Below are 21,894 nucleotides of genomic sequence, written 5' to 3'. Positions count from 1 at the left end.
TGTGATGAGTCACACCTTTGTGTAACACTAGGTCTGCGAGTGCAGTAACCATGCTCCCCCTGTCTTGAACCCCAGTTCTTCCCAAAAGCACTGGCAAATTCAGACACACTCTATATTCGTGGGAGAGGACTGAGTCGCCAGTGATTCATCACCGTGTACTTACCAAATTATGTTATCCCCACGATGGCTGGCGAGAGGATGGGGAGGAGGGGGTGGAGTGATAGTGGTCGTAGTAAGAGTGGAAATAGGAATAGCCGTCGTCTACCAAGAGTAGTTGTCGTAGGAATACTAGAAACGTTCACAGTGATGAAAGCCGTGAACGTTTATTGAGCACGTTTATGGAGCATTGATAAAGTCAACAATGATTTTTAGGCCCGGCACCGCGGGGCACATCTGTCATCCCAGCAACTCGGGAGGCTGAAGGAGGAGGATGGCAAGTTGGAGGCCGGCCTCAGCAACTTAGTGAGGCCCTCAACAACTTACCAAGACCCTGTCTCTAAATAAAAAATAAAAAGGGGCTGGGGATGTGGGATCAGGTGGGAATCGGGTGTCCACTCAACTGAGGCTTATGAGCGGGGAGGCAGAGTGGCACATCTGGAAGTTCACAGAACTGGGACTCCAAGGTCAGTCGGACTCCCAAGTTCATGGTCTTTCACGATCAGAGACAGCCCCTTCCATGAGGTTCTCCGGAATGTAATGCTCTAGACCTTTCCAAGGGCGACGAGAAAGCTGCTTCCAGGATTCATGTATGATTTAAGGGAGTTCTGAAGCCGCTTGAATATTTAAAGTATGTCTTCCCCGAGTAAATGGCGGCTTCTCTTCCATCTGCATTCCCCAGACATTCAATCGAATATCTGAGAACTCTCCCACCTCCAAACCCCCAGACCTCCCCACCCGGGCCATTCCCCGGCCTCGGGTCTCTCTTTTCACTGAAGAAATGAGATTCAGATGGAAAAATACTGGCACCAGCTTGACCGAGGTTCTCTGCATCACGCATCAGCTGCTTCTGTTGCTATGGTGACAGCCACAGTTTCTCCCAGACAGCTTGGGTCTGAAGGGAGGGAGACCCTAGGGGAACAAGTGGATTTCTCCAACCTGTCAGTCCCTCTCCATCCCCCACTCCCTCCAGCCCCCACACTTCCTTGGGATGACGGGGAGCTGACGCTTCTGGGGGCTCTGGTCCCCCCCAGGCCACCGTCATGAGCATCTGGCGGGGAGCCCAGTCTTCTGGCAGCACATCCCTCACCTCCCTCGCCAGCCAATCTCCTTTCCCCAGCGTCGCCGGCTGCAGCAACTGCAGTACCAACAGCTCAACCCCAAGGTCACCACCAGCTCTTCCCCGTGACCAACACCCCGCCCTCCCCCACCCTCGTGGACATGGCACCCGTCAACGCCTCCCTGTGGCTTGGGCTTAGGAGATGAGGATTCTGGAAAAGACACGTTGTCCCCAGGAGGATGGATCCAGCTCTTGGAGGGGCTGAGAGGTTCATTTGGCTAAAGGTTCATCCATTAGCTTCTCCTGGGGGGGGAGAGAGAGAGAGAGAGAGAGAGAGAGAGAGAGAGAGCAGAGACAGGCAGGACCCGCCCCAGGAGGGTAGGGAAAGCATCAGAGAAGTCCCTGTGTCAATGAGGCCTGGAGCGCAGGGGACATGATGGTGGTGGTAGCAGGACCAGAGGCCTCATTCGCTGCACAGAACCCTCCCCCGGACGCAGCCGAGTAGGTAGTGGCTCTGTGGTCAGGGCAGTCCCTCTGCCCATTGCACAGATGGGTATGTCCGTTCAGCATCAGGGAACCCTGAGGGAGCTGTCGCACAAATCCTGAACGTGTGACTGTTCTGCATGACGCTCGGCTCGGCCTCTGCAACAGTATGCATGCCTTTTGTAAACACCTAGGGAATTTTGCTAGGAAATTAGAGCCAAAACGAAAATAGTAGGAAGACCCATAGAACGGACGGTGGGGATGGAGGAGGGGGCACACAGGAGGAAAAGGAAAGGGCTGGGGAATGAGATGGATCAAGTTATGTCATTTGCATATGCAAATATGGCCTACTGAATTCCACTGTTAACCTCAAGTTATCAAACACCAATTAAAAAAAAGTTAAAAAAAGGAATGAAGACAGAGGAGACCCAAATGCCATTTGTGATCCTAAAATGAATCCTGACCAAAAAAATAAAAATAGTCAGAAGAGATATTTAAGTGACAATTGTTTTTTGTTTTTTTTGTTTTTTGTTTTTTTTTTTAAAGAATGTGCACTGCTCATGAGGCAGCATTAGGAAGATTTGTAATTTTTCTTGCATTTTTTTTTCCCTTTGGGTAACAGGGATTGAACCCAGGGGTGCTTAACCACTGGACCACTTTCCCAGTCCTCCTTATTTTTTAAATTTTTATTTTGCGACAGGGTCTCACTGAGTTGCTTAGGGCCTTGCTAAGTTACTAAGGCTGGCCTCAAACTTGCCATCCTCCTGCCTCAGCCTCCTGAGTAGCTGGAATTACAGGCGTGTACCCCAATGCCTGGCTTGATACTTTGAAGTGTGATTCTGGTGTTGTGATTATGTAGGAGAACATTCTTCTCTTTAGGTGATTCAGGGCAAAGTATTTAGGGGAGAAGTATCCTAATGCCTATAACTTACTGGTACATGTAATTATATATATACATATATATTATGTTTATGCACATATATAATATATATTCTATATTTATAATAACAGGCACATGCATGCATTTAGCACATACATGCAGCAAATAAAACAAAATAGTTACGGTTCTTGAATCTGGATGCTTCACTGCTGGGCCACAGTACTATATCATCTGGATCACTGGAGCCCTATACCCCTTCAAACTTTTCTGCCTGTGTGAAAACTTCCAGAAGAGTCACGAGGGAAAGTAGAAAAGGAAGGTTAAGTCACTTCCCCAAGGCTCAAGATCACAGAGCTATTGAGTCTCAGAAGTGAAAACTCAGACCTGGGTCACCCAGCTTCAGAGCCGTGTTTGAAAACAGTGTTTCACAACTCTCCTAGGGAGAGAGAGAAACCTTTGCTCCCCCAGGGATGCCAGAGGGTCGCCTTGGCAGGGGCCCAGGTCCCACACGGAGATAAGCAAGCAGGTTCTAGCAGTGTGAGAATCTTGCCAGTTCAAGCAGTGAAACAACCTTTCAAGAGTTCAAAAAGATGTTGTTCTGTGAGGCCTAGGGTGGTGGTGCACACCTGTCATCCCAGCTACTCGGGAGGCTGAGGCAGGAGGATCAGGAGTTCAAGGCCAGCCTCAGCAACTGTGAGGAGCTAAGCAACTCGGGGAGACCCTGTCTCTAAATAGAATACAAAATAGGGCTGGGGATGGGGCTCAGTGGTGGAGTGCCCCTAAGTTCAATCCCAGTACAAAGAAAAAAAAAAAAAAGGAAATATAATCGTAATAGACTTGAATTTAATAAATATCTTCATGGTTATTAGTGTTTTGCTCAAAACTGAGTACCCTATTGCTAGCTTTGTTGGATGTTTTATCTTTCAATTAAGCCTTGGTAAAAGCCAGGAGCTAAGCAGGGATTCTAACGTGGCTGTGTGTTAGAATCACCTGGGAAGTTTTGTCAACCGCTGATACCCAGGCGTGAATGTGCAAGGGTCTCGGGATAAAATGAGTCAGGGTCTAGTCTGAAGCATACTGTGGAAACGGGGTGGATGAGCTGTACCTGCTGCTGTCTTTCTGCCCTCCTGCTCCACACATTGAAACATCAATCAGCACGTGTGTGGGTGAACACATGAAATGAATGGATTATCAATAATAGAAAACAAAACCATAGGTGTTATGAAAATATGCAGCAGCATGAGATGAGTTCCGAAGGTCTCAGAAGAAAAAGTGTCTCCTGAAACAAAGATTTATTGCAGAGAAGGCAGCTTGTTTGAAGAATGGTCCATGTTGAATGAGGAGAAAAAAGGCCAAGAGTGAAAAAACAAAAAGTGAATTCGAAGGGAAACACAATTAATAAAAATCTCATGCGGAACAGGAAAAACCAAAATGACACATGAGAGCCAGGTGTGGTGGCCCATGTCTGTCATCCCAGCAGCTCGGGAGGCTGAGGCAGGAGGATCTCGAGTTGGAGGCCAGCCTCAGCAATTTAGCAAGACCCTTAGCAACTTAGCAAGACCCTGTCTTAAAGAAAAAAAAGGAAAGACTAGTGATGCAGCTCAGTGGTAAAGCTCCCTGAAGTTCAATCCCCTGTAACAAAAAAATAAAATAAATTTATGAATCTGGGGGGTGTAACTCTGTGGTCGATCACATTCTTAGCATGCACAATATCCTGGAATCGATCCCCAGCCCCAAATTAATTGATTAGTTAATCAATATAAATACTACAGAATGATTCAAGGGCCTCACAATCAGCAGTTTTCCAGGATGGCATTAATAATCCGGGATGAACTAGACAGGGATTTGACAAACAATAGCGCCTGGAATTCAAACGGAGTGGAACACCCTTCTTCTGCATCGCAACAGAATTACACAATTAAAAGCAGAATAGATTCTCCAGTGTATGGCCACAGAGTGGGGGGCGGGGTGGGGAGCTCTGTGAATTCTTCCTTTTAAGCATTATTTATTCTTTTAAAACACGCTCCCCCACACATGTTTTTTTGCAGTTATGGTTTGCATATGGGGTGTTTCACAAAAGCTCACGCGTGAGATGTTCAGAGGTGAAATGGTTAGACTGTGAGAACGGTGACCCTAACAGTGGATTAATCCACTTGATGGCTCGATCGTTGGAAAGGATGACTATACCGGATGGTAGCTGTAGGCAGGGAGGGTGTGGCACTGGAGCTGTGCCTTGGGGGTTTAGGTTCTGTTCTGGGCACCCTCCTTTCTCTCTCTCTGCTCCCTGGCTACCATAACCAAGTAGCTCTGCTCACCACTCCCTTCCGCCATGATGTTCTGCCTCATCTTGGGCTCGGAGCAGTGCAGTCACCGACCGTGAACTGAACCTCCGAAACCCCAAATGAACTTCTCCTCCTCTAAGTTCTTCTTGTCAGGTATTTTTGGTCACCGTGGCGAAAAGCTGACGGACCCACGGGCCTTGGTCTAGATGTGAGCCATCGTGTGACATGGATGGAAAAGATGGAAGAGTTTACCATCGCAGTCGAAACTGCTCAAATTCTCCAACCGACACTAACACGTCCATGGGGGGGGGCGTATTTGTGATCCCAAGGAGAAAAAAGAAAATCCACGGGTGTATGGGGCAGAGATGACCCACGGGGATTGCAAAAGTCGTATGCAAAGACGTTTTGCACAGAGGAAGCGCCACGGTGCTTCCCCCTTTCCTAAGATTTCAGGTTGCTAATGGACATGGCTGCAGTGTGGCCTCCAAAGAGGATGTCCTGTGTCTAAGAGAGAATGTGAGCGCTACAGGGGATCCAGGAAGGCGCACCCTCTCACCGTTTGCCTTCCAGTGTCCACTGGAGACGACTCGGCTTCACCATCAGAGTCCAGGAGACTGAGCATCACCCTCAACTCTACCTATTTGGCTTTTTTTTTTTTTTTCCCAACTTGTCCCAAATAATCCTGTTCATCTCACCTAATGGAGCTATGCATTACAGCTGAAGGAAATGGGGAGGGCTGGCAGCTTCCCAGATACCAAAATAACTTCAGCGGTGGACATTTAATTCAGATAATGCCTCCGAATGCATGTATGTGTCAATAGGATAAAAAGAGTCTGCAATGATTTAAAAGCTAGTGCGCGCATGCGCTCTCTCTCTCTCTCGCTCTCTTTCTCTTTCTCTCTCTCTCTCTCTCCCACTCCTCAGCTTTCTTTTTCCAACTCTGCATCTCTCAAACTCTTCCCATCAAAAATGACCTCCTTTTGCACCCTTTGGCAATATCCTGATTTCTGGTTCTCCGGCCAATGACCTTCTGGCCATCAGCTGCTGGTCCATGAATTCCTTCCATTCAATATGCCCAACACTACGTTGATGATCCTTCTCCAGATCCTACCCACTTTCCAGTTTTTTCTTTGTCCCAGGGAAAGATACCACCATCCATTCGCGCGGCCCAACCCTGAAACACACACGGCAGCTGATCCTCACCTGCCACATCCAATCGCTCACCAGCTGTGCAGAGTGCCTGTGTCACGGTTCGGGAATTGCATGACCACCGTCTCGTTCCTTATGCCCGTGATCTGTCTGGTGGCCTTGACTTGTCTCTGCTGGACCGTCAACTCTGTAAGCCCTTGACCTTTTTCTGTCCTGTTGGCTAAATGTATCATCCAGGTCTAGAAAGAGTCACCCGGGGAGCAAAGTAACGACTCCACGCCTGTTTCTTGGATTAATGAATAGGTCTGCAAGATTCTCTTTCTGTGGGGGATTATCCTTCAAGATGCCACCTGGTGATTCTTGCCTTCTGGTGCGCGTGTGTCTCCTCCTGGTGAATTGGGGCCGGGTAGAGCGAAACAGGTCTCATGAATAGAATCTGCAGAAATGATGAGGTGTCACTTTTCTACTAAGTCACCGAAAGACTGGCTTTCATTTTTTGTGCCCCTCTCTTGCGTGCTAATATGTTTATCTCCAGATTTATTTCCACACATTTATATGAAGCTGTAGGGGAGGGGAGATAGAATCCGTGCTGGGAGCTGTCCTCTGAAAGACCGATATGGACAGGAACCTCCAGCCAACGGCTAGCACAGAGGTCGGCCAACTAGCCTGTGGGTGAGTTTAGAAGTGGACTCTTCCTGACTCCACCCACCACAGGAGACCACGGTCCTGGCCAACACCTTGACCGCAGCATTGTGAGGAACCGTGATAGAATAAATGGGTGTGGTTTGAAGCTGCTAAATTCTGCGATAATTTGTTATGGGGACACAGATAATTAATACACGGCCTAGGGCTCAGTTTATAATGCAAGCCCTAAACTTCTAGTGGCCTGTGGTAAGCTACTTTATATCCACGCTACAAAACTGTGGAGTGCTTCAGAGACACCAACTTGACCTATAAATATTAATGTGAAGAGGTTTTTTAAGACATTGGATTACTATACGCAGTGGTGCGTGCCTGTAATTCCAGCGGCTAAGGAGGCTGAGGTAGGAGGTTAGGGAGTTCAAAGCCAGCCTCAGCAATGGCGAGGCTCTAAGCAGCTCAGTGAGACCCTGTCTCTAAACAAATACAAAATAGGGCTGGGGATGGGGCTCAGTGGTCGAGTGCCCCAAAGTTTAATCCCCAGTAACCCCTTCCCGCCAAAACAAAAGACATTGGACGTTTTTTGGAGGTGGGTGCTGGGGATTGAACTCAGGGCCTAGCATATGCTAAGTACATGCTTTACCGCTATATCACTGAGCTGCATCCTCAGCCCCTATGACACCGGATCTTACAAAGTGGAGAACAATACCTATTCTAGAATACCATTCATGTAATCTTAAAAAAAAAACAAAACAGTATTCATTTTTGTGGTGTTGGGGATTGAACCCAGAGGTGCTCTACCACTGAACTATATCCCCAGTCTTTTTTATTTTCTATTCTTTCATTTTGAGACAGACGCATCTCATTAAGTTTTCCAAGATGACCTTGAACTTGGAATCCTCCTGCTTCAGCCTGCTGGGATTACAGGCATGTACCACCTGGATAACAGTGTATCTTCTACAGCTTCTTATAAATGTGTATGAATGCATGGAAATAAATCTGGAGATAAACATATGAGCTAACAGCGATGATTTCCTCAAGATGCTTAGAAAGGATTTAAACTTTATCTACAATTCTTGAAACTTTCATACCAAGAATATATTTATGTGTAAGTTTTGTAATTAAAAAGGTAAATATTACTTCAGTAGAAAGGAAACAGGCATCAAGCTTTAATGGTTCAAAATGAAAAGATCCTTTTTTTATTAGTTTATTCCTATAAGACTGAAATGATACAGAACCATATGAAATAGAAAAGTCTGTGATAGCCCTATCTCCCCAATTAATCACTATTAAAAGTTGGTTTTATATTTTTTCCATATTTTTTTAAATCCAGCAGGTAAAATTGAGATTTTATAGTACTTATTGTTCTTGAGCCTAATACATCATGGCCATCTCTCTGTAATCACATATATGGAACTATTAATATTTTGCACAGTTGCATGCTATTCCATTGTATGTCTGTGTTGTAATTAATCCAACTGCTCAAATGCAAGTTCTATGAAAACAGAGCTTCCTTAGACTTACTTATGACTTTCTCCTTAGAGCTTGCTGAGCTTGAAGCATTCAAAAACTAGCCACTGGGTGAATCCAATTAACTAATCAACTCCTATTAGACAATTATTTTGATTCCAACACAATGCACAACTATTTTCACATTAATTTGATTGTTTCCTTGTGATGAGTACCTAAAGATTACATTGCTGGGTCCAGATGGTTGCCTATTTTAAATTTTTGAAATAATATTGCCGAGTTCCTCTGCATTTAGGCAGGAAGATATTGAATTCCTACCCATCGGTGTATGAAAAGACCCACGTCCCTGTGCCTTGGGAATTATATGGGAGGGGGCACATCTCGGTCATAAGCTGTGGTGGGATTTTCAGCTATAACTATTGTCTCCGGGACTGGGAAGTAGCAGTTCTGTGAGATTGAGCGGAATGCATGGAGCCCACCAGCTGTGCCTGGGAAATTAATCTAAATGAAGAGTGCATCAGTTAGGGTTCCAGCAGGAAAGAGAAGGTCCTCTCTAACGAGGCCATTGAAGGAGCGTTTAGTAGAAAGAGTCTTTACTAAGGGAGGGCAGGTTTCAGAAAACTCCAAGGACCCACAAGCTCTAATCACAATGGGTTCTCTTACCAGCCTAGTCCCCAGGGGCCTGGGGAACAGTGGCCACTGTAACCTGGGGCCTGAGAAGAAGCCTACGTAGGGAGGACCACCTAAGAGGTCCATGGAGGCAGGCGCCTAGTGCTCAGAGTCACCAGGAAAGAAGTGCCCCAACCTCACCCTCCTCCCTCCCCTAATTGCCTTCTGGGGCTTCTTATTGGTCAAAATCTATAGGAAGCCGGACACAGTGGCAAATACCTGTCATCTCCGCAGCTCAGGAGGCTGAGGCAGGAGGACTGCAGGTTCAAAGCCAGCCTCGGCAACAGCCAGGCGCTAAGCAACCCAGTGAGACCCTGTCTCTAAATAAAATACAAAATAGGGCTAGGGATGGGGCTCAGGGGTTAAGTGTCCCTGAGTTCAATCCCAGGTCCCCTCCACCCCCCAAAAAATCTATGGGAAGCCAGAGTGGCAAGGGACAGACCTCACACCCAGCCTCCCAAGGCACAGGGCTTACAGAACACACTAAGTGCTAAATAAATGCATCCTCCAATGGTACCTTCACGGAAACTGAGGCTTGAGGACTTCATGGATTTGCCTGAAGTCACGCAGTTAATCTTGGAGGTTCCAAACCCTGCGCCCTTAAGTGCTATGGAGCTTGGGTCCGAGGGCCAGGCAGGACGTCACGTGACGGGGCACAGACACTCGATCAGACTCTGAGATTCCCCAACACCGTTCTGGAGGCAGGATCAGACTCTCCTCCGGCTTTTATGCCACGTGAGGTGGCAGCTCAGGTAAGAGCCAGCCGAAGAGTCGCAGCTGGGCAGCTCCAACTGCAGCCAGCCCCCGCGGAGGTGGCAGGGGACGGTGCCCAAAGTGCAGATTTTGGAGGCAAACAGACCACTGAGCGCAAATCCTGGGTCTGTCACTTCCTTTTGGGGGCAAGTTCCTTATCTCAGTTTCCTCGTCTGTAAAACGATGATAACTGTATTATCATCAAAATGATTGCTATGAGGACTTCATAGGTCCCATATGCAGAGCCCCCGGGGCAGAGCGAGCCCTCTCGTGTGTGATGGTGTCATGGGTATCAGTGCCGAGATCCTGCCTCCTCGATGCGCTTCCCGTCCAAGGGTCTTCACCTAAACTCTCTCCTTAATTAGATTCTGAACCCCAAACCCAGGCATCTTGCCCAGGCCCCCCCACCTTGAGCTCAGGGCCAGGAAGTAAATATTCTCAGCTCTGTGGACGGGATGCCTGTTGCAACCATTCAGCTCTGCCCTTGGGCCACACAAGCTGCCATAGAGGGTTCCCAAATGAAGGGGAGGTGGCTGTGTGTCAATAAAACTTTATCGATGGACACTGAGACTGGAATCTCACCTACTTTCCCCAGGGCATGAAATAGTATTCTTTGATTCTTTCTCAGTGATTTCAAAATGTAAAGGCCAGGGCTGGGGCTGGGGCTGGGGCTCGGTGGTAGAGTACTTGCCTAGCATGTGTGAGGCCCCGGGTTCGATTCTCAGCATCACATATAAAATAAATAAAGGTCGATTAGCAACTAAAAAAATAATATATTAAAAAAATTTTTTTTTAAATGCAAAGGCCATTCTTAATGCCAGGCCATACCAAAGCAGGTGGCAGGCCAGTCTTGACCCTCAGAGTATCAATAGCCCGCCCCTGGTCTGGTTTCCTGCCCTCAGAAGGGAGTCTGTAGCAATTGTCCACAAACTGGACTTTCTTCTCTTCTTCGGCTGAGACAGGTCTGGGAACAAAATCTACCTTTTCCATTTAGAAATCAGTTTCCCTTTCCCCCCTGGGCAATCCAGCTGCTGCCTCCTTCTCTGGGAATTTCAGCCTATCTGTCTTCCTTCCTCTTCTTCTAAGGAGCTAGAACTCCTTCCCTCCTTAGGGGGCCTCCTCTGACCCAGAAACTCCTGTTTGTCCCTAAGCTGCATGATCCTGGGACCACGTTTGTCTCTTTCCCTTCGTAATTCTAGGGCTCAACATAGTGCTTCGCATACCATAAGTGCTCCATAAATGTACATCCAATTCAATCCCATAACAGTCTTTCAAGGTAGAGGTTTATATTACCAGTGGGGAAACTGAGGCTGGGGGATATTCATTAACTTGCCCCAGGGTCAGGCTGTGCAGTGATCTGTTGCCCCCCATATTCTCAAAGTACCTTAAATTTTGGTGCCACTACCAACCACCCCGTGCCCTTGAGTGACTCATTTTCTCTCACCTTGTCTCCGTTTCCCCATCGATAAAATGGGTGTTATAATAACAACGAGGACTTCCCCCATTGGATCGTTGTGAGAGTTGTGAACGAGTTCATCCGTCTAAAGTATGTGCAAACGTGCCTGGTATACAGCAAGCACAAGATAAATGTTAGCCCCGTCATCGTTGCTGCAAAGGAGCCTGAGAAGACCTTAAGTTGAAGCATAAAATGATTTCTTCTTTGGGCCCTGGAGTGACCCTGTCCCCGGGACTCTGCAGGGCCTGGAGTGGCCTCGGGGGTCCTCGGGGGTCAGGCCACTGAACCTTTGTGGTGAAAGCCGGAACCTCTCAGACGCGGAGAGGAGGCCACCCTGGCTTTTCGGGGGTTAAGTCCAACCAGAACGTGTTTATTTTCCCCCTGTGTCTGGAAGGGCCTCTCTGGTCTCCATGGCAACATGATTTCCTGTCCTGGTTTTCCCTTGGATGAGATACCTGCTGACTGCAGAGGCGCCTGGGTGGAGGAGGCTCGGGTGGAGGCCGGGGCTGTGTGGTTCACTTTAACAGCCTCCCCCACACGGGGGCCCAGTGGCCAGCCTGGCCAGAGGCCATGTCACAAGAGCTTTTGTTTACCAGGCCAGACATCCAACTTGGAGTGACGTCATGGAATCCGGTCCGGAATCCTTGTGACGCCCCGTTTTCTTTCTCCCTTTTCGAGGGTTTTGTTTCTTCCTGAGGCTGGAGGACGGAGGCTCACGCGCAACCTCAATGTGCCAAGAGGATGTCTAAAGCCTCCTCGTGACGGGCCACGCCCTGTGTCTGGAAGCTCCACTCGTAATTATTAATCCATTCATTTATTCATCCGGTTACCAGTCGTTGGGTTCACTCAACAAACATTTGCATAGCAGATCGACTGGCGGGTCAGAGCTGGAGCTGAAGAAATAGAAACGGGCCTGATCTTGTCCCTCAGAGGCGCCTGTGTACCCGGTGATCAGAGGCAGGCAGCGAATAACTGTACCCAGTATGATTGACTCCTGACAGGGGTCTCTGCAGGGGGTGGTAGGGGGTCCTGTTGGAAAGCAAAGCCTCTGCCATCTTCCCTGCATTCCGATGGCACTCCCAAACCCTGTGGCCTTTGGCAAAATCCTGCCCTGCGCCTCAGTCTTCTCATCTGTCAAATGGGGACGAGGGTGGCGATGGGCCCAGCTTGTGGCCCGTGGAGTTGTCCGAGTTCTGCAGTGGGTAGGACCAGCTGGTTCCGATCTCAGCTCTCCCACTCCGTAGTTCTGTGTCCTTGGGCCAGGGACTTATCCTGGCCTTTAAAAGCATCCTTTTACGCTTTTAGCCTGGCCCAGGGCCCACCTCCCAGGGCTGTGGGAGGCTGACATGAGCCAATGCATGGCACTTGGAACAAGCATTCCTGCTAGCACTAGCTCAAGGGACCCCCAGGATCTCAGAAGAGGGAGAGACTTGGGTCTCCTCGGAGCCCGCCCTGGAGGGTGGTTGGCGAGGGCCTCCTTAGCAGAGGAGGTAGCATCTGAATAATTAGCTACTGATGTAATTACCTGGGGTGTTCGGCCGTGGCTGCTGTGTGTACGGGTGTTTGGTTTTGTTTGGCTTTGCCATGCTGGGGATCCAGCCCAGGTCCCCACGCAGGTTAGGCAAGCGCTCCACCACCGAGCCACCTCCCCAACCCTGATTATCTGATTTTTCCCCGTCCTGCTTCCTTGACGTCATAGACCACATCTTACCTCTGAGCAAAGTCCGTGGGGGTGGAGACCAGTGAACGTGTGAATGACTGCAGGACCAGAGGATGAAGGCTGACCTCCTCGCCAGACTCCCTTACTCTAAGTGCTGAAGATCCTGCCCGACCCTACCACCCAGGTCAGAACGACTCTCAGGAAGCAATGCCGATAGAGGCACTTCCACCTGGCTTCCTTCCTTAGCGGGTGACACCCTACTGACTCATTGATTCACGTTTGTTCAGATGAACACTGTGGTGCTCGTTTGAAGGGATGCTGTGAGGTCCAGGGTGAGGGGCAGGCTGTATCCACCTCCTCACCACCATTCTAGAGCCTCTGGAAGTGTTGCCCATCCGCTTCAGGAAAGCAGAACAAGAGTGGATCCCAATGGAGAAATGTCCATTATATTTCATCCTCTGTGTTGGAGATTGATTCAGAAATCCAGACGAGGATCCATCAGAGAATGGCGTTCTTCTGCAGACAAGATGGGTTTAAGATTGAGCAAAGACCCAAATCAGTTCTGCAAAGCCTGGAGGGAAATTAGACGTGGGCTGGTGACCTTGCAGACAGAGCCTCAAGATGCACTGGTCTCTCCTCTTCCCGACACTGTTGAGAGAAGCAGCCAGGACAACACAGTAAGATCCTTTCTCCCTGTGAGCCTGTGAGTGACACCTCTCTCGGACCAAGGCAAGGCAAGTTGATCCAGAGCCTCCGGATCGGATCAGACTTGAAGTTGACTCTGTCTCTGGACTCTGCATGGGATTCAGTGATTTTCTACATGGGTTGAGCTCCATGGAGGTATATATCCTGACATTTTAAAAATTGCCAGGAATAGGGCTGGGGATGTGGCTTAGTGGTAGAGCGCTTGCCTAGCACGTGTGACGCCCTGGGTTTAATCCCCAGTACTACATACACACAAAAAAAGAAAAAAAGAAAAAAATTGCCAAGAATATCCAAACTGGTATAAACATGTGAGCTGGCCAGACGGTTGGCATCCAAGCAGGTCTTAGAGAGATCAGCCATCAACAGACCACATGTGTGACATGTGTGACATGTGTGACATGTGTGACAAGGACCAGCTACAGTACCATGAAAAGAGCCCCCTGGTGGCAGTGAAGAGGGTGGACAGGATTTGAGAGGAAGGCGGGTCCAGGCTACCTGTGGACCTGTGGTGTCAATGACAAGTGACTGAAGATAGATCATCATCAACAGAATGGATGAGTGCCCACACACAGTGGGCTAGATGGTGAAACGTGCTATGGAGAAAACATTCTAAAAGAAAAAATGAATAGGGAGTCTCAGGGAAGGGAAATTGTTTACCCAGAAGTTCTTGATCCATGGTCTTCAAAAGAGGGCTTTTTTTTTTTCCTCCACGAAAAGATTCTGGTGCACGCCTGTCATCCCAGCAGCTCAGGAGGCTGAGGCAGGAAGTTCGCGAGTTCAAAGTCAGCCTCAGCAACTTATCGAGACCCTGTCTCTAAATAAAAACACAAAATAGGACTGGGGATGTGGCTCAGTAGTTAAGTGCTCCTGGGTTCCATCCCTGGTAAAAAAAAAAAAAGAAAGAAAGAAGTTGAGTGATTCAGTGGGTGGTCTCTGGCCGGGTACACAGAAATCATAGCTACTATTATGATAAAATAACCCGAAGGTTCACCAAGTGCCTACGACATAAAAGCAAAAGTGGTGTTCCAATCTGTTCACAAATAACTATCTTCCTCAATCTGCAACCAGTTCTTAAGGGAGGTAAGAGCTAGCGGGGTAAAAGGAGCTACTCAAGAACACCAAGGGGCAGCCACTCAGGACCACGTCGGTTCCCCCAGCGAGCTCTTGGCTCTGTTTTTACTGTTGGAAGTTAGCTTTGTAGGGTTGCTCCTCTCAACTCCACCTTTCTGTTTCCCGGCAATGACGAACAGTAATGTCAGATAAGACAACGGAAGAGAAGATGAATTCTTTTAAAGGCTATGTTCAGTTAGATAAATGAAATCTTTCAAATGTGCTCCGTGAGAGGAAATCTGAAGGTCTTTGGAGGGTCAAGAGAGTGGAATCTGCCCCCAGCATCTGGCTACCCTTTCCATCAAGATTCCTGAACACCTCTCACCCCACGGCCCACATCATTCCCCTTTTTTATTCCAAGTTGCAATCTCAGGTTCGCCCAGAGTTTGTTGGAGAGATGAAGTGGACCCACTAAGGTAAAGATCTTTGGTATTTAAGCTGGGATTCAACTTAAGTTTTAAAGGGGACTCCCTGAATCTTTCTCATGCCAAAGCAACCATGCCGTTATCAAAACCCAACATTAGACACCTAAGAGTCAAAAAGCAAAGCAAAGGTTGCTTTTTGGATACCCTTATTTGGGGATGCTTGACTCTTTTCCTATCCACTTTTCCTTTTGATCAATTGTAAATCAACGTGTTAGAAATTTATTTCATGCGCACACATGAATGATTCTCTCTCTCTTTTTTTAAAGTTAAAAAGAACAAATAAGGTTAAAATTCCCTTTCAACTTTTGCCACCAATTCTTGTCTTCCTTTTTTAACTCCTGTTCAGTGAGTCTGGAGTGTATCCTTCTAGATGTTTTCCTAAATGTTTCCTTTTTCTATAGAATCTACATATGATTGCAGCCTATGTGCTTGATTAAAACAAAAAACAGTGTTGTTCTACTCTACATGTAATTCTGAAATTTACAGTATTGGTTTAGGAGGTGATCAACCCTTAGATATCGCATACCTCGCCAGGTTCTTAGTGAAAATCCAGGGAGAACATTATTATCTGTCATGGATGCAGTAGGTGCCAGACGTTGCACTTAGAGGTCTCAAATTTGAGCCAAAGTTTTCGTTTATCATGGTTAACTGTTAGCACATTCCCAACTACTGTCTTAAATAATAAAACTAAAAAAAAAATAAACACATTCAGACTGTGGCAATATCGTTTACTGAGATATTAATTCTAATTTTGTTCCCAATAGATTTTTCTCCTCCCTTACTCTAAGAAGAAAACCAGGCTTTGTGTTTTCTCACCCAAGGGACTCCAGGAACATGGCGGAAAGTGAAAGTCACCCCTAGACAACTCTCATTTCTGGTTTTGTCTCTCAAAATAGTATTTACTGTGAAATGTATGTCGGGTCACTTTAAGAAGAGAGAGAGGCACATGTCTCTGGTGGAGGGGACCCAGAGGCAGTCAGAGCCAAGAGGGAGAGAGAAGTATAGGACCAGCCTGGTGTTATGGGGCATGTCTGTAATCCCAGTGACTAGGGAGGCTGTGGCAGGAGGATCACAAGTTCAAAGGCAGCCTCAGCAATTGAGCAAGACCCTGTCTCAAAATTAAAAAAAAAAAAAAATTTAAAAGGCTGGGGATGTGGCTCAGTGGTTAACTGCTCCTGGGTCCTAGGTTCCATCCCAAGTAGAGGTGGGAGGGTAGGACTAGAAGTGAGCCAGAGAACCCTAGATCCCACAAGATCAGAGGACCAGCATCCCACCTCTTACAACACCCTGGGAAGGTGACGACGGGGATTCATGAGGATATGACCTCAGTGCAGGTATTTGGATTGCAACCCAGGGCTCCCAGCTTAGCCAAGGCCCCTGCATTCATGGTAGGGACAATAGCAACCAAACCATCTATTTTCAAAAACCCAACACCCAGCCAGGTGCGGTGGCGTGTGCCTGTCATCCCAGCAGCTGGGGAGGCTGAGGCAGGAGGATCAGGAGTTCAAAGCCAGCCCCAGCAAAAGTGAAGCCCTAAGCCACTCAGTGAGACCCTGTCTCTAAATAAAATACAAAATAGGGCTGGGATGGGGCTCATCGAGTGCCCCTGAGTTCAATCCCCAGTAGCCACCCACCCCTAAAACAAAAACCTCACACACAAACCCAGCTCAGGGACTCAGAGCTGCAGTGACCAATGATAGACCCCTCCCCAAGAGCCCTCCCAGGATCATGGCCCACTAATGGCTGAGCTGAAACTTGCAGCATGCCCTCAGCTTTAATTTTATTAACACACACACACACACACACACACACACACACCCACACACATCCACACGTGCAATGCGACATTCCTTGCCCCAGAGTGTGCTGGGTGCTGTGCTAAGTATTGCACAAATGCCATCTCATTTAATCCCATCGGATCCCGAGGAGGGGGAGGGGGATTCAACACCAAGGTGCCTGATTCTGCAGCCTACCCACCGTCATCCCAAGTCAGGGTGCCTCCTGTACCTGAGGCAAATCACAGAAGCCCAGGGCAAACTGGCTTAAGTAAGGACATTTATGACACGCCCAAACTAAAGGGTTCAAGCATGGTTTCTGCAGGTCACCGATGATGTTGTGACCCTTTTCTTTCTCCATTCCTCCTCTCAGTGGGCTGGGTTTTCAGTTGAATTCACTCTTTGTGAATTTTTTTTGTAATTTCAAGGGGGCTTCCAGAAGCATCTGTGGCTATGGTTCCCCCCCCCCAGACGAACTTTCACCCTGAAAAAGCAAGATTGCTTCTCCACGGTGCAAGCAAAAGCTGTAGAGGGAGTCTTTTCAGCCCCGGTGATTGATTTGGCCAGGCCACCATCCCTGAACCAATCACTCGTGGCCTAGGGAGAAGGCGTGTGATGATTGGTTCAGGCTCACTCCTAGGCCCCGCCTCCCTAAGCCTGGAATTAATCAGTTTCGTCCTGACTCTTGGCTGAGGGCGGAGGTGGAGGAGCTCCCTTAAGGCAGGATGGTGTGCTGTGGCCTCAAGAAGGGGAACAGCTGGAGGCGGGGAGGGAAGACTTGCACAGCTCTCTTGCTGCTGTCCTGCAGGAGAGTTTCAGAAGCTTCTGGAAAGAATTCATGCTAAAAGTATTTGCTCAGGGCTCTGGGGCTGTAGCTCGGTGGTAGAGCGATTGCCTAGCTCGTATGAGGCCCTGGGTTCCATCCTCCGCACCACATAAAAATAAATAAATAAAATAAAGGTATTGTGTCCATCTACAACCAGAAATATTAGGAAAAAAAAAAGTATTCATTCAGAAGTGAGGGGTGGTTCTGAGACCGGCCCCCTGGACACGAATCTGAGCCCTGGACACAAACCTGAGCCCCAGAGGCAGGGAGATCCTGCTTTATGCACCCCATAATCTTTTCAGAATAGCAAGAGGTGCATGAGTGCATGATCTGGGCATAAGCACAGACTGTGGCTGATACTAACAATCGTTTATAACCTATCTGTTCATCTCATTCTTCCTCCTTTTGGGGCAGGGCTGAGCCCAGCTGGACACACCTTCTTGCCAATGGTCATAACCAGAGCTTTGCTAGAAGGATCTGGAATACCTTTTGCTTTCATATTAAAAGGGTACCCTCAGAACTGGCTCACACCTTTACCCATTCCCCTTCTTTCTGCCTTGGGTCATGGACTTGATGGCTGGAGCTGAAGCATTCATTTGGGGGCCAAAAGAATCACAGAGATATACGCCCTGACAGCATCAAAATACAGAAACAACGACACACACCTACCTACATCTGGTTACCTTTGGACTTCTTTCTAATCTTCTTTGAATGGTTTCAAGTACACTTTTGTTTCTCTCTTTGCCTCAGGATACAGATTTGTGGGAAAAGCAAATCCTAATTGCTTAGGTTCTTTGTAAGCGGCGTGTCATCCATGTCATCCGTAGACCTCCAACATCAGCGTCGCTTGGAAGCTTGTTGGAAATGCAGACTCTCAGGGCTTTCCCAGATTTCAAATCAGAATGCACAGGATCCGCAGTGAACTCAAGGCACATTTAAGTATGAGAAGCCACGGTTTTAGACATTGTAAGAGTGTAGTTGAACACGATCTGATAGACAGAGGTTGCGGGGAGCCCATAAGGTTAGAAGAAGTGACATTTGGGGCGTCAATATTATCAGCTGGAGTGAAAGAGAAGGAAATGGTAAAGCAGCCAGGAGTGGTGCAGGCAGCATTTGTGAGATATTTGTTAGATTCTTATATGGTATTTACTGTTCCAGGCACTGTGGCCAATACCGTGCAAATAGCTTGTTTAATCTGCACCCTTATGAGTCACCCCATGGGCGAGCAAACCCAAGCATGGATGGGGTTTGTCATGGAGATCAGAACAGATCAGAAGCCAGGCAGTCGGTTTCCAGAGTTGGCACGGTCTTCCCTCAGGTTTCCCCCGAGTCTTTGGGGAGAATTTGAAGGGAGCCCAAGAGTCAGGGGAGAGGATTTAAAGTGGACAAGTATCTTTCATGTTTCTGTTTTTATCCCCCAAGCCTGTGTGGTTTGGGAAACACAGGTTCAACGGTTCATTATCTCATTTAACCTTGAAAGGTCACTCCATCAACATACTTGAGCACTTGGCATGACGTGCCAGCAACCAGGGATACAGTAGCAAGCAAGATCCTACTCCTGGCTGGGCGTGGTGGCGCACGCCTGTAATCCAGTGGCTCGGGAGGCTGAGCCAGGAGGATCGTGAGTTCAAAGCCAGCCTCAGCAACTCAGCAAGACCCTAAGTAATTCAGAGAGACTGGGTCTCTAAATAAAATATAAAAAGGGCTGGGGATGGGGCTGGGGTTGTGGCTCAGTGGTGGAGCACTTGCCCAGCATGTGTGGGGCACGGGGTTCGATCCCTGGCACCACATAAATATAAAATAAAGGTATTGTGTCCATCTACAACTAAAGAAATTTTAAAAAAAGGGCTGGGGATGTGGCTCCGTGGTTAAGCACCCCTGGGTTTAATCTCTGGTACCAAAACAAAAACAAACAAAAAAAGATCCTACTTCTGTCTAATTCTAATGTGGTGCATGAGTCTGATGAAGGAGAAGTGGGAAGTATTATGGGAGCACAGAAGAGGGATACCTAATCCAGGAAGGCTTCTGGGAGGAAGAAAAAAGTCAAATGATATCTAAAGCAAAAAAAATTTTTTTCCAGTACTGGGTTGGAACCCAGGGCCGTGTGCCTGCTAGGCAAGCACTCTATCACTGAGCAATACGTCCAGCCCTGAGAGATAGCACTACATTAGATGGCAGTTGATATCATTTCTGCAACAGCCAGCCTTGAAGGGTTGGTTTGATTCATTGCCATTTTGCAGATGTGGAAACTGAGGCTCCAAAAAGCTAAGCCGTGATCCAGATGCGCACGCGGCGACCCAGCCATTCGTGAATAGGTTCAAAATCTAGATCCGAGGCCCAAGGCTGTCTTCCTGACACTGCCTGTCACCCCTACCTCTTCAGAACCAGGATCCCCAGGCTGCAGGGACTTGGAGTGGCCGCCACCTCAGCGTCTGGAGAGAGCAGGGGTCCAAAGGTGCCTCAGAGATTCCCTCCCGCTCTCCTCTTTCTCTTGCCACACTCTGGGATCCTGACGGGCTGCAGATCTTCAGGGCCGAGGTGCTGCCCTGGCCATGCTCAGTAACTAGGGTCTGGGGTGGCGGAGCTGTGCCTGGCTGGCCGGCCTTCACCAGTGAGCGGTTTTCTCAGGAAATGTCCTACAGATGTTTTTCCACCCCTGATCCCTGACCTCATACCTCTGGACAGGCTCCACTAACCAACAGGCTCAACATCTTTTTCGAGTTTCTCCCGTGGCTAACAAGGAGAGGGATGCACGATCAGACAGATTTCTCTCTATTTTTTTGGATCGGCCACCGACCCAATGCTGTGAAAGCTACCCAATGCGCTGTGGTCATCCCAGGCCGAATTAATGAAAGCCTATGGCGTAGAACCAGGGAGGTGGACTTGGGCCGCCCTGACCATGGAAGAACATTCAGTTCTGGGAAGAATGTTGCCAAAAGGTTCAGGGGAGTTCAGGGGAGGCTGTCCAGAGAGAGAAGGAGGCTCAAAGCCAAAGTACATGAGTAACATCGAGAGAACTGGGGCTGTCTGGCCGGGAGCAGAGATGACTCAGGAGGAGACTGCTCCCAAATGTAGCCACTTGGGACTGCTGGGGGAGACTTGCTCACGGCCACTCCAGGGTTAGTCCTCTGCTGAGCCTCGGGCCTCCAGGGCTCTGAGTCCCTCTGAGTTCCTTTCCTTGGCCTCTTACCAACTCTTCCCACTTGCCCCTCTTCTCAACCCATTGCCCACGATCTCTGCTCTCAGCTGCACAAGTGATTTTGCTTTCTTTCTAGAGAAAATTGAAGCCGGTAAGAAGAAGAAGAAAAAAAAAAACTTCTTTGTGTCATGAATTAATTAGTATCTGAGACCTATCATCTCCTCTTTCCTTCTGGTCAGATGGAATAGAGACTGGACTCTCTTTGTTTAGTTGTTTGTTTTTGTACGAGGGATAGAAGCCAGAGTCAATTGACCACCGAGTTACATCCCCAGCCCTTTTTATTATTTGTTTTGAGACAGGGGGGTCTCGCTAAGTTGCTTAGGTTCTTGCTAATTTGCTGAGGCTGGCCTCCAACTTGCAATCCTCCCGCCTCAGCCTCGAGAGTCACTGGGATGACACAGCATGCACCACCGTGCCTGGCTGATACGGGACTCCTCCCTCCTGTCCCTTTGGAACCCATCCATCACCTTTGTTCCTAGTTCTTTCGCATTTCTTCCACACTGCTAATTCTTTCTCCTCATCCTAGAACGAAGCTCAAATATTTTCCATCCTCATTAACAAGCCTCCCACAACCCCCACTGATTTCTTCCTTTCCTATGGTCTAATGCCAGTGATTGTTATTATTTCTCTCCTCTTCCAAGTTTCCTATGTAAACTCCACCAAATCTATCAAACCATATCAGACTATGCCAGTGCTACTTCAACTACTTCAGAAAATTCTATTGAACAATACTAAATATTTAATGACGTTAAATCGTCAATTTTAGTAACGGCTTTATTGAGGTATGATTTACACATCCTAAAAACTCACACCTAGGAAGTGTGTTACAATACAATATTCAGAGAGTTCTACAACCAGTCACCGCCATCAGTTTTAGAACATTTTTGTCACCCCTACCCCCCAAGAAGCCCCATATCCTTTAAATATTGCCAATGAATCTTCCAGTATGCTACCATAGCCCTAAACAATGATTAATTTGCCGGGGTGCCATGGACTAGTCGCTAATCCCAGCGACTCTTGAGGCTGAGGCAGGAGGATCGTAAGTTTAAAGCCAGTCTTAGCGACTTAGCAAGGCCCTAAACAACTCAGTGAGAATCTGTCTCAAAATAAAATACAAAAAAAAAGGACTGGGGATGTGGCTCAGTGGTTAAGCACCTCTAGGTTCAATTCCCAGTACCAAACAAAAAAAGACTTCTT

At 47.9% G+C, this 21,894-nt stretch overlaps 1 protein-coding gene and 1 long non-coding RNA gene across 8 annotated transcripts in view; one reads left to right on the top strand and one right to left on the bottom strand.

The window, feature by feature from the left end:
• The window catches only part of Tnrc6a (trinucleotide repeat containing adaptor 6A), a 175,489-nt gene that overhangs the window by 49,685 nt on the left and 103,910 nt on the right, over positions 1-21,894 (top strand). The gene's annotated exons all lie outside the window — the stretch shown is intronic.
• Positions 308-14,252, bottom strand: LOC120887665 (uncharacterized). 2 transcript variants are annotated; one of them, XR_013426987.1, is made up of 3 exons: positions 12,709-14,252; positions 6,065-6,446; positions 308-4,211 (listed from the first exon to the last, which is right to left on the bottom strand). It is a non-coding gene; the product is annotated as an uncharacterized LOC120887665 (long non-coding RNA). The 2 variants fall into 2 exon arrangements; XR_005730979.2 differs by having other exon boundaries at positions 308-6,446.

This window comes from Ictidomys tridecemlineatus, chromosome 10 (genome assembly GCF_052094955.1).
Source record: "Ictidomys tridecemlineatus isolate mIctTri1 chromosome 10, mIctTri1.hap1, whole genome shotgun sequence".
Classification (NCBI taxonomy): Eukaryota; Metazoa; Chordata; class Mammalia; order Rodentia; family Sciuridae; genus Ictidomys; species Ictidomys tridecemlineatus.
Note: the sequence above shows the minus strand (reverse complement) of the source record. Positions and strands in the feature narration are given on the sequence as shown.